The sequence below is a fragment of the Ixodes scapularis genome, unplaced genomic scaffold (assembly GCF_016920785.2).
Source record: "Ixodes scapularis isolate PalLabHiFi unplaced genomic scaffold, ASM1692078v2 PGA_scaffold7__128_contigs__length_106722199, whole genome shotgun sequence".
In the NCBI taxonomy this organism is placed as follows: domain Eukaryota; kingdom Metazoa; phylum Arthropoda; class Arachnida; order Ixodida; family Ixodidae; genus Ixodes; species Ixodes scapularis.
Window position 1 is genome coordinate 11511655 of NW_024609882.1, and position 17016 is coordinate 11528670.

The following is a 17016-nucleotide window of genomic DNA, read 5'->3' on the forward strand; positions in this document are numbered from 1 at the left end:
CTAAAATTCGCGCAACAAATAAAATATCAAGCACAACAAAGGCAGTGTTTTCTTAACGTGGCATCGTGTTGTTCACGCGTCAACACATTTAAGGAAAATATCGCGACGGGTGAAGTGTCCTTAACCTTTTCTGAGAACGTCGTGCACATTGCAGCGAAAGCAATAGACCAGGGGAGGCCAAACTGAATCGCGCGAGCGGCAAGCGGCTCTTCGCGGGTCCAAGTGCGGTTCGCGTATCTCTGATTATCATACCCCCCTTCCTCTAGTGTGTTCCTATAAAAAAATGTTTCTAGTATAAAAAATAAATGCTAAAAGTCTTGGCAGCCTTGTCCTACTACGTATATGCAGCTGGACTACTTTTTGACACATATATATATGTGTCCAATGACTCCGTTTCATTTATTTTTCTAGAACAAATTTCGATCCGTATACGCATAACGGGCGTCAGGGGCAGTGCCTGGCTGGCGAACCATGCATTTATTTTTGCTTAGCGGTTGCAGAAACGTTTTGCTTCCTGGTGTTGTTTGTTGTAGTCGATCCTATACTTGCACCATTTGGAAAGAACTGTTCCCTCTATATCGTTTCTTGTTGAAAGTAGCAATCCACCCCTTTGTTTTTCGTGTGGCTTTTCGAGTTTTTGTAGTTTCGTCTGCGGCTCTAGCGCTATGTTATTCTGGCCACCACTGCTAGAGATGATTTTTTACCGTTAACAAACAGGAGCCATCTCTTGTCCTCGAAAACACTTCCGGCCGCCCCGTCTCGGCAGGCTTAGCCTGCTGATATCAAAATTTCTTGTACAATAAAGTATTACAGGATTAAGAATTTTAATATCTAGCGAGATGCTTGAAGGGATCGGTCGTCTTAAGTGAATTTAAAAAAAAACGAATTCTTCATCAAATGTTTCGTTAACCGGTGCTTTAGCTAATCACCCGGATAACTCGCCATAATATAGTTCACGAACACCGCATGAGGCGGTGCAACGGTGGGTGCTGTTTGTCCTCTCATTTGGCCGGAAGTTCAAGAGGAGGTAAACTGCCAACGGCGCCTCCCTCCGCCGTTTAGGGAGAACGGCACTGCCTTACCTAGAGGGACACACGCCAAGCGGCAGCGCCTACCAAAAGTCAGCCGCTCGGCATTGTAGCCTGTTCTGCAGCTCACGTTAAAGCAAAACGACCTATTAGCAGTTTATATAAAAATTTCCGGAACGTATCATCGCTCACAGGATGAGAACAGTAGAGAAGAGTTTCAGTAGTGCCCCTTCCAGGGCGCGAGCCTCATGCCTTTGGTGACACTTGGCCGTGTCGTGGGCTTCGAGCGTGCACGCACAGTCCAAGATCGGCAATAGACAAGTATCGAAGGAGGCATCCGAAAGCGGCCCCCTGCTGTCCTCATCCTCTCACGGACTACGGTGGCTGGTGCACCAAGCAGTTGGGCACGTCCGCTCGTTGGCTCGCCTGAAAGCGCCCTCACGGACCCTGGCGGGCCTAAGCACCAAGTCAGAAAAGCAGGTTCCGAAACACACGCGGAAAACGGCAATACCTATATTGAATTCTCGCATGTCACCCATTGCAAATCTTTAGTACTGCGATCGCAACCAGAGTCAGGTTGAACAGACGCATTTTTACTTTCAATCAATCAACGAGTCAATCTCTTCAAAACGGTATTACAAATATTAAGCTTTTTTTTTTCCTCGAAAGAATAGTATGTTGTGCGACTTACTGGGTGCCGCGCTAACCATTACTATTAAGGCACCCTGGGAGGTTCAGTTTTTTTAAACACCGGACAGCCGCACCCTGGGAGGTTCAGTTTTTTTTTTTAAACACCGGACAGCCGCACCCTGGGAGGTTCAGTTTCTTTCTAAACATCAGACAGCCGCACCCTGGGAGGTTCAGTTTTTTTTTTTTTTTTTTTAAACATCAGACAGCCGCATTCTGGGAGGTTAAGTTTTTATAGTATACATCAGACAGCCGAATTTGGTTGTCAAATTCTTTGGAACAAAACCGACTCTCGGTTCTACCCCGAGGGTAACCAAGAATAAGGCTACCAGATATTTGTCCAGTCAGGCACCGGAGCCGTACCACGCGGCATAGAAATCAGACGCTGCGATACGCGTAAAGTTAGGTCACGTGGGCATGCTTACGGCTCCAGATTGGTGAAGATCTATCGTATATCTTTTTTCCGGTCCTCCTCGGGTTTTAACGGACTACACCAGTAGTTTGGGAAGCTTTAGTGCGTCACCTGGCTCCATTCTGCGGGAATAATTTCCTGTCCCATCCTCGTTGGTAGAGACCGCCGCCGCATGCTGACGGCGATTCAGAACGTAAGCGACTTCACTGGCGGTGGCGATTCTAATTTCTCCCGTTGCGGCGATGGACAACGATACGAAGGCAGCATTACCGTGTCGTTAGCGAAGACAATTACCAGCCATCTTCATAAAAACAACGTCCCGCGAGGGTATCAGGCTAAGACGTTGATGGCAGTGTTTTTGGAAACTGCCCCGAAATGGGTTCCTAAACAAGTACTGTTGAGACGGGTTATAACGAAGTCGGTTATAACGAAATAGCGGCTACAGCGAAGCGATCACGAGTTCCCATTTCCTTTTGTACTTCGTTATGACCGAAGTCGGTTATAACGAAATAGCGGATATAGCGAAGTGCTTTCCGGTTCCCGTTGACTTCGTTATAACCGGTCTCGAGAGTATGCCGCTAGCGTGGTTCGTAATGTTTGGATCGTTTTCACTGACACCTTCGTAACTCTCGTCGTGCGTAAGTTGATATTTTCAGATGGGCCTCTAGAGAAAGTATGTGTAGACCTTTTCGCGAAAACAAAGCCTAATATAGCTCTGTGTTCTTCACGTTATCAACATAATTTACGCATCTCGGGCATTTGTTTTCACTCGAATAGAAGTAAAATATAATAATCATAATATGAAAATAATATTTTAATTTAACTTCTTTAGTTGTTTTTTTTGTTGAAGGGGAAGTCACGGCTGCCCTTTTCTGCTGGGGTTGCTGTTGTTTCGGGTGACAAAAAACCGTTTACTGATTTCTTTCGGGGAAACGTCAAAATTTATGACGCCTTATTCTTCTTAGAACGCTTTTGCGGCGCTAAATAAGAATAAAACTTACCAAAGATATATCCGCAAAAAAACACACAAACAAATCATTTTAGCATTTTTTTAGCGCGAGTCCCGGGACGAGGATTTACGGAGACGTAGGTGTCAGAATGTAACAGTGGCAGTATTTTGGTTATTTTCCTAAACTTCTCACGCTCTCAGTACAGTGCCTCTTTTCTGTTTTGCACTTGTTGAGGAAGCTAGTAGGCGGTTAAAGTTCCGTGCTATATTTCGTTTCATCTTAAGTTGAGACGCAGCCGACGCTTCGGGGTAATGAACCAGTAAAGCAGTGCCACAAGCGGAAGTCACAAGGTCTGTTGTTTTGTTTATGATTGGTTCAGCGATAATCAAGCACGTACAGAAACATAGCGAAGAGGACCACGATGGTGTGCTTATGACTCTGCCTGGTTGGTACCATTAGCTCGGAGCGTCGGATGTGTCTGGACTTAAAAAGTGAAGCCAATTATAGAGAAAAGTTGCTGCGTACGGAGGGATAATTATTCCAAAACGACACCTTCGTTTAAGGTAAAAGGAATAAAGAGGCGGGCATTATTTAGGCGGAAATAATGCTCCTAAGGTACATTTGCAGACGGCGAATGAGGTTGCGCTTGTGGGTCACGAGCACATGCCACGCGCGGATGATTGCAAACTGATTCGCCAGCGACAATACAAGTCCCTTGGGTAAAGGTACCTTTAAGATTGTGTGAATAGGGCATACCGCTATGTGATGTGAAATGCTACATCGAGGAACCTTAGCGCTTCGTATTTTTGCATTGAACGTAGTGATAAGCAGCGCACCGTACGACAAGCGCTGCTTTCTTCTAATATTTTGTTGTATTTTACTTTCTTTGTATCCCGCGTACTTTTCATCACCATGTTCAATGCATACCAACTCACCACCTTGCCGTATTTTTGCGGAAGGACGCTGGTATTGGGAGATCACAGAGGGTGCTTCGAAGCGTGCACCCTGAGCAGTCAGTATTGAGCGTTAGATAACGATTTCTTGAAACTATCGTTCGAAACATACGTTAACAACGGACCCGGAAAGGGGCCTGTAAGATAGTCGCGTTCAAACTTCTCTGAGTTGTATAGACGAAGGAGGACGGACAGCGAGTTGAGCCAAGAGACGTCACCTAGCGGCAAAGGCGTGAAGCTCGTTTGAAGGATTGAATCACGTCACTCGAGTAGCCTACATCAGACCACAATAGAGTTATTTGATGGTGCAAAAAAAAAAAAAAAGGATTACTCTGCGCTTCTCAGAGATCGAGAAACGCTACAAAAATGTCGACTTACGTTGCCCCCAAAAAAGGGACTCAATTAGTCACTAGGGAGCAAAAATGCAAGGGCGCATGCGCGGGACTCTTCTAGCAAAAGGTCCATTTACGAACACCACTTGTGAGCCCCTATTGTGATGAACGAGCGTTGTTACACCGTACGGACGTGTTCGGCGCTATCTCCCATGCACGCAAACTAGAAAAAGTACGCAAGAACGAAGAAACAACAACAACAGCGTATCCGTAGGCTTTGTTGTGAAGGGAGAAGATCATACGCTCGGCTCGGGTTCCGAGCGGAACGATGAGTTTTCATAAAAAAAGCGCATGTTTATCGCAACGGCGACGCTTTCTCGTCTGGTTGTGCCGAAACGGCCATCTTTCGTTCGTCGTAAGAATGCCGGCGGAAGTATGCATCGTCAAGACAGTATCGGCTTCCGGTGCCGTATCAGGTTGCTTATTGACATTTTACGAAAGGGTTGGGTGACAATGTGTCGCGTAAACGCCTCTGTTCAAAAAGAAAAAAAAAAAAAACGTATGCTCAAGCAATTTTGCGAAGCGTCGTTGGCCACGTCATTTCATATTTCTTCCTTTTATTTTGTTGTTTCAGGATCTGCGGTCACAACAGAAGCAAGGGGAAAGCGGCCAGTATTACGGCAAGGAGCATTGTAAGTGTGGCTATCTTGCAGCTTCCTGTGGTTTCCGCGTCGCTTCCTTTGTGGCTTAGTTAGGTCGCTGGTCTCCATTTACGTTTTTAAGTTTCCCCGTAGTTTGTTCATATAAGATGTAGAATGGTTGTTTACATTGGCGTTTTTTTTAAATCGCTGCTTTTACTTGCTAATAAATTATTTGGAAATAGGTAAGGCTATTTTGGCAACAAGGTACCACTGAAAGCTACAAACTGAACGGCCTATAGTAAAAAGGTAAAAAACGCGATTTTATTTAGTATTGATTGGTATTTCTCTCTAACGTCCGCGAGCACGGAAGGTTTAGGTCATTGAGGGGTTAAAAAGAAGGAGTCATATCGCTGCTCGATGAAACATTGCACTTGTTACGACTGAGATGAGACGTCCCGGTATTTGAAGAATTGTAGACAGAGGAGGATTTGCACGAACGACACTGAACATATTCTTTGGGCACCGAAGTTCTGAAGTCCACGACTGTGAGAAATGTTTCCCGTACAAAGACCTTAGAGTTTGTCTTCTCAACAAGTTTGTAGAATCCGCAGGTGCCGATCGCCGATGTTGGCGCACCACCTCCCATTGCTGCCTCCGGGAGAGAGAGTGGCAGTATAGAAAATAAATTATAATACAACAAAAGTTTCGCTGTAAAGATAGACTCGTCATGAGTCTAGTTCTTATTAAACAGTTGGTGACAGGGGCAGGACATAAGTCAATTCTCTCGGTCATTTCGAACCCGAAAAGGTTCTAGAAGAAAAGACGAGACAATCCCAATCTCGCTAGAGCATTCTAAAAAGGCTGCATAAACAAAAATATTATCTAGGGTACGTTAGCGTATCTTTGGTAGCATAGTAAGGCCCCCGCAGAAAGTAAAAAGTCCAGGTCACGTTTTCTTCTTTTTTAAGATTAAAAAGCAGGGGAAGACGACAATCATGTTTGACCCCGCGACCGGAGGATCCTCGTTTTCTTGTCCGCACTCTCCCACTATGCGGGTGGAGTCCATACGTTTCCTTTTATCCGCTTGAAGGCTTTCTAACTGCAAGACGCCTTTTTATTATTATTTTTAACGGCGCTTCAGTGGCTTTGCATTTCGTTTTTTGCTATTAAAAAAGCTGAATGAACGAGCGTTTTGTTATTAAAAATTTAGAATCTACGGCACACGACTGCCCAGGTAGTACAAACCGGGCCGGCACGAAAACTTTATATTTGGTTCGTTATTTTAAGACTCCCTGTATTTTAATAAAAGTGTAATAGTAAATAACCATTGCTAGCTTGCGTTGCTTTTGAAAGTAGCTAAGAAAGTAGCTAAATCTTGAAGGCCTGTCCCAGATGTGATGTTTGTCGGACGACGATTCACCGTAGTGCTAACAGAAGGCCCAGAGAGTGACACAGTTATCGCGAGAAAGCGGTAGCCGTCTCATATATTTTTTCTTTTTCACAACTGAAGCGTTGTCATGGTCTCAAAACTACTAATTTGGCGGAATCGTATTGATTTCGGGAATTGACTGAAAAAGGTATTTTTTTCTGTTCAGTACCGTGTCTGAGCAAAACGCTGAAAGGCACCGATTTTGTGTTCGCTTTAGCTTGCCTCGAACTCGCCTTGTACGGTCTAGTCCAAAAAAAGTCACTCAGGGTGACAAGTTCTAACTGCATTACCTTTCTGTTCTTCGCAAACCCACGTGTGCAGTAAACAGTATGAAAACTACAAAAACTAATATCCAGAACCGTAATTTTCTATTTGACGGCCACCCTTCGGTTGCGACGCAGGTTTTAGTTGAGCTCACTTGACCTCACGCCTTGATGATTGTTCGCGGCGAAAAATGGCGGCAGCCTTACTACTCGAAAATCCATCATCTGCTTTAAACACACACACACACACACACACACACACATACACAAAAAAAAAGACAATATGGAGGTTAATGCTACAAAAGTACAAAAAAAAAAAAAAAAAAAGCTCGACGGAAGCAAGAACGATATAACTTACGGATCGCGGGCGAAATATTAAGGAGTCGCTGAAGGAGCGACAAAATTTGTTGGAAAAGTTCGAGAGGTGGTGGCGATGATTGGAACCGGTGCCAACTTTAGCTTCCAATCTTCGCGTATATTTTTTTTTTGTGCACAATTTGGCAACTCGAAGAAGGATTTAGAAAAAAGAAAACGAAACACAAACGCCATTAATTGTTTTGATTTATTTTTTTTTTATATGAGGCTTGGGTGTGGAGTTTTCGACTTTTCTGCTCTCACGTGGTTTTTCGGTGGCATGATTTTATTGGCACGTTAGATCACCTGATAGCGCGAAAGGTATATACAAAATATTGTCGTATACGGAGTATTTTTAGGCATTGTTTAGTGATATCTGCCTACTATGGAGGCTACCTTGTTATTGACGGACTGTTGAAACTGATTTGGCCCGCCAGACACATTTACCTTTAGAAACCTAAGAAGGATAGCCGCACTCGCCAGTGTTTTTTTATTTATTTAAATACCAGAAGGAGCTTCTGGGGGTTACAAAAAAAAAGCTACAATGCAGCAAAAAATTAAGATGCATGTATTAAAAAACCATAAAGAGGATAAGTACACAAACACAAAGACACACTCGATTAGACCTTAAACGCGATAGCATGTAATAGTTTTTTCAAAAATCCGGTGTGTCGTGTGTATCTACGATCTTCTCGGGAAGACAGTTTCAATTAAATACGGTATGTGAAAAAAAAAAAAGAAAAAAAAAACGTTTTTGAAAAGTGACGGTTTTTAGCTTCGGACGTATTACATCGAGGTTGTGTTCCGAAAGATGATAATGGAGTTCTGGATATCAAAGTACGGTGATTTGAGGCACGGGTTATAGAAAGAAAATATTGAAAAATTATAACCTATCAAGTTTGCGACGCTTAGAGAGCAGGGGTAGGTTGGCGCGTGTTCGGAAAGATGTGACGCTTGTAAAATAAGGATAAACTGATTCAATAAAACGTAACACCCGATGCTGAACTGATTTAATGTTATTGATGAGGTGGGCTTGAGTGGGTCCCAGACCCCAGATGCGTATTCAAGCTTTGAATTGATGAGGGATGAGTAAGCAAGCTGTTTAAAATGAAGAGGTGAAATTTTCAAGTTACGATTAGAAGCACCTAAAGGGTGATTAGCAGAGGACATGGTATGACCGATTATGAGGGGTCGAAGATAGATAACATAAAAAGTGAACTCCGAGATACTTATAAGAGTTTAAGAATACTTTTTTTTTTTTCCAGCGGAACAGTGTTAAGAAAAAGAGAAAAAAAGAAGGTTTAAAGCCACGAGTAAAGGACACAATCTTGCATTTTTGGACAATGAGGGACGTTTACCATAGTTTACTCGACACTTCGATGCAGATGAGGTAATCTTGGATGAGTAGGTGATCTCATGGGTTAGTCCCTTAGCGGTAAATGGCACAGACGTCAGCAAAAAAGCTGAACATGAGACGTTATTGATAAAGGTTGATAAATACATTTTAATAATGTAAATTAATAATTGAAGGGCTTAATAAATCTACCGGCTTAATGAAAAAAAAAACGGCTTAATTAATTTAAAATTTTCACAGACTGACATCGTCGTAGCAATAAATGTACAGAGCAAGCGTACAAAGGCATCTCAAACACGTTATACCCGCTTACTCCCATTTATACCTACAAAAAGACGATAATATTAAATACGAGCCGGGCGTAATGTGTCCACGTGGGGAACCATCGTAGGCATAAACGTTTAGGTCTTCGATATTAACAGATGTCGTGTTTGCATTAGCAACGCTGTGCAGTGTTCATATCGCCCATGATAATCATTTGTTAGATCGGAGCGGAGAGTTTTGGTGACTGGTAGGGTTTCCCTGATTGAAGTTGTTGACTTGCAAACAGCAACATGCAAATGGCGTTGCTCCAGAGCGACAAAATGAAAAAGATTGAGGCTGAGTTTCCCACTGAAAAGGGCTGTATGAAAACGAGCTACTAGTTTTCTCGTGCCCTCCAACTTCGCAGTTAAAAGAGTACCACAAAATCACGTTCCGAAACTTTGACGCCACAGACACTGCTTCTCATTTAGCTGGGAAGGAAAGGGGGGGGGGGTTTAAAAAAAAAAAACCTAAAACAAAGCAAGAAATATTTATAGAAGTTGTAGGGTTTAACAAACGTAGTATCATTTCTATAATGCTGCGTTGTGTTTGTGTGTATATATCTGTTTCTGGATGTGAGAAAGCATTCCCAAATGCAGAAACACACTAACAGACACGCATACGCACCAAATAGTTATAAACCACGTTACGTCAGAACGAATATTACGAGGATTCGTTACATTATTCGAGAGAAGTTTGTAGAGACCATTCTAAACATAATAAAATATAACAACACACTAATGTAGTATTCACTGAAAATTAAAGTCCGCAGATTAACATTTCGTGAACGAGTATAATAACCCTTTCATCACTATTCAAACGCAAGTTTCGTTTAATTGCTTATCTAAGCTTTGTGTAGAGAGTTCGCAGTTGCAGAACGAACGGATTGTTCTATGATGTGTGTAACCCGGACACATCCGATGACGGCATTTATTTGATGGATATTGCACCAAATGGCAGCTTACGAGTCATCGTTTCACTGATGGTGAATTGCACTCGTACATCCGAAACGCCTTCCGAATTCCGCGAGGGAAACAAAATTCCGCTCCGTGGGACCCGCTGCGAATCGATGAGTGGAAGATGAAATCGCCTTTTTGGAGCGACCCCGCTCCCCCCTTGACCGTTCAAAATGGCCGCTCCTCGAGCTTGAGGAGCCCACCAACGCCTCAGCCGACTGATCTTTCCGACGACCAGTTCTTAGCTGCAGAACAGGCCGGGCGAAATTATACGTACCACGGAGTCCATGTCACAAATAACGGAGAAGACGTCTGCGTTCGGCACCGTCACATACCTTTCGGCCGCCTCGAAGCGGCGGGACACGCACAGCGATTGCCATGGATGGAGTTTCAGATTGCTGGTATGACTTTAATAAACACAGAGGTAAGAAATCATCACTGCGCGGTCGTTTCCTAATCTGCTCTTGCTTTATTGCACGAGAAAACGCCGACGGCAAGCGGTGTAAATGAAGTAAACAATCAGTGGCGAAAAAATGAACAGGCCTAACCTTGCGTCTGCCTCCTTCCAATTTTCTGTGGTTTTTTTTCTCGTTCTTCCACTCACAATCACAGATGTCAGCGCTTCCGATATGTCACTGTCCTGTCGCGGCTTTCGATCCTTTTTCTACGCGAAGTAGAAGCCTTCGAGCCGTCACAATCCCGCGTAAACAACCGACGCATCCGAGCAGATCCAGCTCGACGGACTGGACTCCGTCACTCCGTGGACGGCGCGGCCGGTCGCCGGTCGGCCCACCGACCTCGTCGCGCATGCGCCACCGCCGAGGGAGAAGAAATGACGTAGGGCGCCTTGTCAACTTCAGTGTACAAAGCGTCACAAAAAAAAAAAAAAAAAAACACGTTTATTTTTTTTACCGCAAAACTAAACTAGTCATCGCCGCACGCTCATTCTCCGCCCAAAGGTAGCGCTAGAGGTCACAACCAGATGCCAAAGTTTCAGTCCGATCCGATACCTTATTCAAAAGTTATAAGTCACTTTCTGAAAATTTGAATGGGAAAATGGCGGCCGATGGAGTTTTCGAATGCATGGGGCTCTATGCAGTGTTGGGTAAAGTACATCGAAAAGGTACTTCAGGTAAAGTACAAAGTAAAGCAGACTTGATGTACTTCATGTAAAGTAGTAAGTACACTGGGTGCAATGTACTCGAAGTCAAGTATTATAAATACAAAGTACTTTCAAAGTGAAGTACAAGTATTTTAACACAATCGTTCATGATGCCCTTTAATTCCCCTATACAGCGATTTTTTAACTGGTATGCATTGCCCGGTGGTAATCAGGGCTGCATGACCTATTTTAAAACACAGCGTCGAATATTTGATGAAGTTGCCACAGAGTATTCATTTTCAGGAATTGAGACAAATTCCTGAAAATCACTGCATAGTGATTTTTTTACTGGTTGTTGCACCCAAGGGAGGTAAATAAACTAGTAGAGAGCATGACGTGAGCCCTGTAGCTTCCGCAAGTAATCCTCTCATAAAGGGATGTCCTCTCCTTAATGAAAAAAAACAGTGAGTGTGTAAGCGAGCTGGTGATAACTAATTATAAATGTGGCACCTGAGATTGGGGTGCGAAAAAATTAAGGAACTTTCAAGTCCAAGGAAAAGACAAAAGAGAGTGTCTAAAAACATTGTAACGTTCTCCTCTGCTGTCTTTTTCTTCGACGCGAAAGTTTAATTTTTCCGCACCACAGTCTCAGGTGCTACATTATGATTAATCTCGCTTGCCTAATATTTTAAATCTCCTCACTCGTACTGACCGACCGAGAAGTAGCGAGAGTTCGAAAAGCTACGGAAAAGCCACCCCCCAGAACAAACGGAGCGATGCATCGTCTACTCATGTTTTTAGTAAAAGTAGAATATCCCTCCCACTATATCTTTGGAGTTAACAAAGCATTATTTCGTGATACTACTTAAGCAAAACCAAATTTGGGGAATGTACTTTGAAGTCGGGAATTCTACTTTGCTCGGAAAGTACCAGAAAAAACACTTTAAGTAAAGTACAAGTGCACACTCAGAGAATGCATACTTCAAGTAAGGTAGAAGTTTCCTAAACCTACTTAAATTAGTACTTCAAGTACAATGTACTTCAAGTACTTCGGAAAACTGGCTCTATGGCACCAGAAACCGAAACGGTCGAAGATGGGCCCCATTTTCCTATGGAAATTTTCAGAAAATCACTTATAACTTTTGATTAAGGTATCGGATCGGGCTGAAACGTTGGCATCATGTTTTGACCTCTAGCGCTACCTTTGGGCAGAAAACGAGCGTTCGCGATGCCTCGCTTATTTTTGTGGTAAAAAAAAAAAACCGTAATTTTTTTTTTTGTGACATTCTATAGATCTTTGAAACCCCGCGGGTCAAGTTCGGCGGAATTGGAGGCGCTCCACGGAGCGGGAGCTGCCAGAGATTTGCGAGTGGAAGATGTAAAGTCGAGCCAGATCTGAGATCGGAATATGCGCGCTCAAAATGGAGCGCTTTTGAAGCGCTGGAGATCCGCGAGCGGAATTCGCCATTAGTTATATAAGCAGTCTTGACACTTCAATCATTTTTTGTAATAAAACCAGAAGAGCTGGTAACCTCCCTATCTAGAAGCTATGAGGCAAAATGCAATAAACCGTATCAGTACGAACAGAACCTTAGGCATACCGATTCGGACGCGAGTCACCACGAGAGTCCAGCTTCGAATTCCGCATGGCAACACGTTCAAGGAGAAACTAGGCCCGAGGCATTCGAACCACGGATATTCCGGTGCCTCGTGTTTGCCGACTGTCTTTTGTATGACGTATGAGAGTGTGTGATCCGTTCTTAAGGGCGACAGTGAGCTGGTGTACGCTGAACATTGTGAAGAAATCCGAGACTGAAGAAATGCGAAAGTAGACACCAAATTAAGAGAAGAAGAACGTTCTCCTCTTTTCTTGGTGTGAACTCTCGTATTTTCTAAGTCTCGGGTTTCTTCAAAACGGTTCAGTACTTTTGTACCGACCGAGTGCAGCCATCAAACGGGACCCGCAGTTCTCTGCCTGCAGTGAATGCTCAAGACGTCCAGCAAGCAACCCTCTATTGGTGACGCAGTAACAAGTCGAGTGGCCTATACGGCACCCCCCTCGATTGCGCCAGTCACCCGGACCCCATTGAGACTGTAAACAACTTCGCACGGAAGGCGTCTAAACGATACCTCGAGACCTTTATTTTTATGTTACGCTTCTCTTATAAGAGGCCCAAATAAAAACAACAAGAAACGCTCTCACTTAGTATGTGGGAGATACTCGTGCGTGCGGAACGAGCCAAGCCGAAGCCGTTATATCTGTGAGCAATCCAATCGGGAAGCCGTTAGCTCGCTTTTTACAAGCGCAATTTGGATGCGCTGACGGAGGCTGAGTCCTTGAGCGGGCCCGCCCCTAACCCTGCTCTAGCGTGGAGCAGTGCGCTTCCTTCGGTGGGTTTGACTGTCTTTGTTTTGGAGCCTGGGCCGAACGAGCCCCTAGCGTGCTCGAGTGTAAAGTTTACCAAGCTCTTTATTCTGCTTTCTGCGTAGATTGTGGAGGCGAAGACCGCGAAACTTCTCGAGCCTAGATACGCGATAAACGCTTCATTTTTGTTTTGGGGCGTCTTTTATTTTTGCAATTTCTCAACAGTTTTCTGAGTTTTTATTACGTAATAAAGGCATAGTGGTAAAGCTTCTTGTTGTAACAGCTTTTTGCACCTGTAGGCAGATGCAAGGAGGCACGGTGGGTCATCATCTTGCACTTCATCTCAAGATGAAGTGTCGTACGACGGGCGCGAGCGAAAGGCATTGGAAAGTGTTTTTCTTGCATCGAGGGCTGGCACAGAAGAAAGTCGGCTGCATTTTCAGTTTTTATTTTTGATTGGGTTTCGCAAACCTTATAAGATGGGGTAAAAAGTTGAAGATACAATGATGATGCAATTAATGCAAAGGTGCAAGCGAGCTGGACAAGAATGACGATGATGATCCCTGGAGAAGGGGAACAAAGTGGCAGCTGATTAAACCCGTTTGCTCTACTGACGTCTAACCGCTCATTCACATTGGAATCGAATCCGCGTTCGCAAAGCAGCTGCGAACGCGGTTGTATAAAAAACCAGTACACTTGCACGCGCATTCGATGACATCAAATGCGCGTGCAATTGTACTGAATCTTTATACAACCGCGTTCGCAACCGCTTTGCGAACGCGGATCCGCTTCCAGTGTGAATGAGCGGTAACTCCTGGTTAGCTCAGTTGGCAGAGCGCTCCACATGAAATAGAAAGGTCCCTGGTTCGATACCAAGACCAGGCGAATTTTGTCGGTCGCGGACCAGTCACCTAGCTCTGTTTGGAGGTTTCTGCCTGTCCTCTGTCCCCCTCGTTTCCCTTTTCCAGGGATAATTATCATCATGAAGACACACCAGCCAGAGTTGGCTGTATGATTGCTTTTAGGCAACCTGGCGCTATCTAGCGACTGAAGCAAGTAACATTGGGTACCGCTGGGAGTGGCGGCTGCATCGTTCAAACGTAGCTTATTACTTTGGGGGCGTCGCTTAGCCTAGCGTCTGAAGCATGAAATACTGGGTAGGCCAGGAAGCCGTGATTGCATAACATGCCAGTACGGCGGAAACTATGCCCCTGGCGGGTCAATCGGAACATGACTACGTATCACCGAAGAGCGCTTTTAGGCCTGGTTCACACTTACAGCTAATCCGCTGCCGCCGAAGCGGAATCGACCGCGGCAATGCACAGTGGACGCTACGCCCGGCGGAAGAATTCTTGCAGATTCGCCCGCCGATTTGCAAGTGTGAACCAGGCCTTAGTGCGAAGAAGCATCAGGCTTTTTGCTGCGTCAAGCTCCAATATGTGTGCTTTGCGCTCGTATACGTAGCGCATATCGAAGCCGGTGGCACGCATTGTGGGGCTCATTGTTAACTCTCTGCCAAATTACAACTAGACAAAGTATAACCGTGGGTTGTCACTCTGCTGGTGCCACCTGACTGTTGCCGGCTGGCTATGCTTTTTAGCTGTACAAGGCGCTATATTTTTTTTTTGTATTTTTGTGTACACGTTAAAACTCGGTAATTCCCCCTTTGTAAATATATATATATATATATATATATGTACCTCGAAATTACGATAAAATCGAGGATACGAGGGTTACGGCAAAACTACGAGGATACGATCAAAATACGAGGATAGTTACCTAGTCTTGTTCGTGGCACTGTTAAAATAGGAGAAGAAGCAATACACTTTTTATGTGCTAATTAAAGGCCTCAAAGGATCCGATGTTCCCTGTTTTCGGGTCAGTGCTTGTGCACGTCGATGCATCGTGCCACAAGAAGCGAAAACTTTTCCGATTAAGATCTTTCGACGCTTGACTTGAGTCCATGCCTGCGTGGGCAGGTGGAGTTGGCAAAATGACAGATCTCACCGTCATTTTTATTACGTCATCGCCGCTGTCATGCATTGTGGGAAGTCTTTCTGAAGTCACGACAACCGCGCCGAGTTTCTACACGAGCCGAGCTCGAGCTGTTTCGTGAAATGGTGCCTGCCTCCTGTGAACTACAGGATAGCCTTTTTTATTCTAGAAAATCTGTCAATGAACCTATTGCTAAATTACCCAAGCATCATGGAGAATGCTGGGAATGTATGTACTGGCGCTCAGCATGTGCCCGCCTTCTCCGTATAAAAGATTCGAAGTAACACAATTATAGCTTTGACGATCGTGCGTGCAAGATGCCACGTGTTTTAGGTTTTTGCTTTAGAGTAGTTACTTCTCCAGACGCCAGGACATGCGGCCCGTGTAACTACGCTCGCAGCGTGCTCCTTGGTGCTTGGGTAATTTAGCAAATGGTCTATATAGGCCTTTCCAGAAAATCCCCGGAGTCCTTGCAACGAGGTGAATTGTAGAGTTGTTTATATGTATGCTCCTGCAGGCTCGAACACTTCGAGTATCCTGGTAGCGGCACGATTCACTCTTTTTATATCGTTAGGAGCTGAGAACACACGCAAAAAATTAAGCGACCGGAAAAAGAGGTCATCACATACTCTATTTGGCTTTCCTTCCGCCTTCTCTGCGTTCTGAAATAACAAACCGTTAAACCAACGTCAACTTCGGCTTCGCTCTTTGGATAATTTCTCGTGCCATACATCTGAACGTCACAACGTGTAAAACAGATGCTGGGAGCACCACTTATTTCCTGAAAGATATATTCCACGATGGAGCCATTGAGCGTGCGCTTGCCGGACAAAGGCAAGGACAAGCGCCGAACGGTTACCCAAATGGTAGCGCAGAGCCACTTCTCGGGTAACCTTTCAGCCAGCGCCAGCAATACGCTCGGTGGACGCTTCGTGAATTAACAACAAGCCAACACAGAGAAAAAAAAAGGAGGCTACCGGCGCTTGAAGGAACGGGAGAGGTGGAATAGAGTAGAGTGTCGACACAAAATGCTCTCCTTCCTGAAAAACAAAAAAAAAAGAAAACAAAAAAATGGTTTGAGAAACAATAACATTCATTCAGTTAAAATGCGTCAGCATATTCATCGCATTCAATTCAATTAATGCGTGGCTTCAGCTTTCTTCCGTAGTCGCTCTTGAATACAATCAGCCATATCACTCGTGAAAAGAACCACATCCACCGCCGGAGCGGCCACTGAGGTGAACGGCATTCCAAAGCGACGCGGCGTTTGCACGTCCTTGGCTCCGCGCCAGCTGTGCGACGCTCGTATGGGTCCGAAGCGATGACGCCAGCTCGCGTCATCCTCTCCCTCTCCCCCCACCGCCGTGGTGAGACATTGAATCTGTAGACACGATATATTCCCACGGGGTATCGGAGGCCGATCGATGTAGGGTGGCATTCATGGTTATCTAAAAAAAAAAGTGGTTGCGTCATGTAAATTTTTGTTAATTTAAGTTCGTCTGTTCCTCGCGAACTTCGTGTATTTGTTTACCCACCTAATGCGCCTATACTTCGCCTCACCTTAGCATGGACCAGAGCCGTTTATACTGAGAGAGTTTGGCCGATGGGCGGAGCTTGTTGGCCGCTAGAACCAGCGGATTTCGCGATAACACAATATGGCGTTACTTCTTTGTCTTGTTCATTCCTGTGAAATCGCGTAGAGTTCCTATGAGTCAGATCCACAATATGGCGGACGGAAGTAGTCATCCCCCGGTTGTCAGACTACGCTGCTGTGGTTGTCAGACTGCCAAAATCTCCTTAAGAAGGCCAAACTCTCTCAGTATAAACGGCTCTGGCATGGACTATTGTTAGCCGAGCATTCTAAAAGCGCGAGCTATTAGTTTGCAAAAAGC

The 17016-nt window shown here is 44.7% G+C and overlaps 1 protein-coding gene across 1 annotated transcript in view; it reads left to right on the forward strand.

The window, feature by feature from the left end:
- The first annotated feature begins 5011 nt into the window (after nucleotides 1-5011).
- LOC8052052 overlaps nucleotides 5012-17016 on the forward strand; it is a 42239-nt gene continuing 30234 nt past the window's right edge. Inside the window, exon 1 of the mRNA XM_042286354.1 lies at nucleotides 5012-5054. The gene's annotated coding sequence lies outside the window, so the exon portion shown is untranslated. The remainder of the gene's footprint in view (nucleotides 5055-17016) is intronic.